The following is a 935-nucleotide window of genomic DNA, read 5'->3' on the forward strand; positions in this document are numbered from 1 at the left end:
AAAAATATTTCACAACATTACTGCTTTTGCTGTACTTTGGATCAATTTATATATATATATATAACATTTCTGTCCCCCTCACTTCTGAAATGATGGCTACGCCTCTGATATATATATATATATATATATACCTCCTTACGGAAACATTTTGCAACATCATCAGTTAGAAAGTTAGAAAGCCAAAAAAAAAAACATGTATGTTTTGTCAGTAAAAAGAGAGAAAAAAACAAAGATTAAAAAAAAAAGATTGATGCTACCAGTAAATATGTTGGAATTTTTTATCCTTTCTTCACATAATTTTATAAATCTTTTAACCTACACAAAAACTAAAAACAAACAGTGTCATTTCATTTCGTACTTTGTTGTAGCCAATAGCGGATTTGTACAGTAATTGAGTTACTTTTTATATGACTGTTTTTTTTTTACACTGATGCAGTTTCCTTATTCATGTTTGTGGTTAGAGAATTTTTCAACCTCTACCTGTAATGCCAAGTTTCAAGGTTATGTCTTTTATGTTGGTTCTCAAAAAATATTAACAAATTTTTCTAGGATAACATTTTAAAGTTTCTTCTCTTTCAACCGCCTCCATGAGGAAATGTAAACAAAAATGTTGTGAATCCTCCTTTTCATGTTTAAGCTTTTTTTTACATTGATGTTACTGTCACAGTGTACCAATTAGAGAGAGACATATGGATCTATTTGCTGCTTCTTTATTAAACAAAAGAGACACAGGGAAAACCAAATACAACCTGAACCAGAAACAGAAACCAAACTAAATTTGACCGTTCCAGATGCTTCCACAAGGATAGTAACAATTGAAATCACCTACACTGTATAATATTACAATGAAAACAGCTTAATAAACATATAAAATAATGACTTAACGAAGGAGGAGAAACAGCATATGTGTGTGTGTGTGTGTGTGTGTGTGTGTG

The sequence above is a fragment of the Sinocyclocheilus grahami genome, unplaced genomic scaffold (genome assembly GCF_001515645.1).
Source record: "Sinocyclocheilus grahami isolate Dianchi unplaced genomic scaffold, SAMN03320097.WGS_v1.1 scaffold23.1, whole genome shotgun sequence".
In the NCBI taxonomy this organism is placed as follows: domain Eukaryota; kingdom Metazoa; phylum Chordata; class Actinopteri; order Cypriniformes; family Cyprinidae; genus Sinocyclocheilus; species Sinocyclocheilus grahami.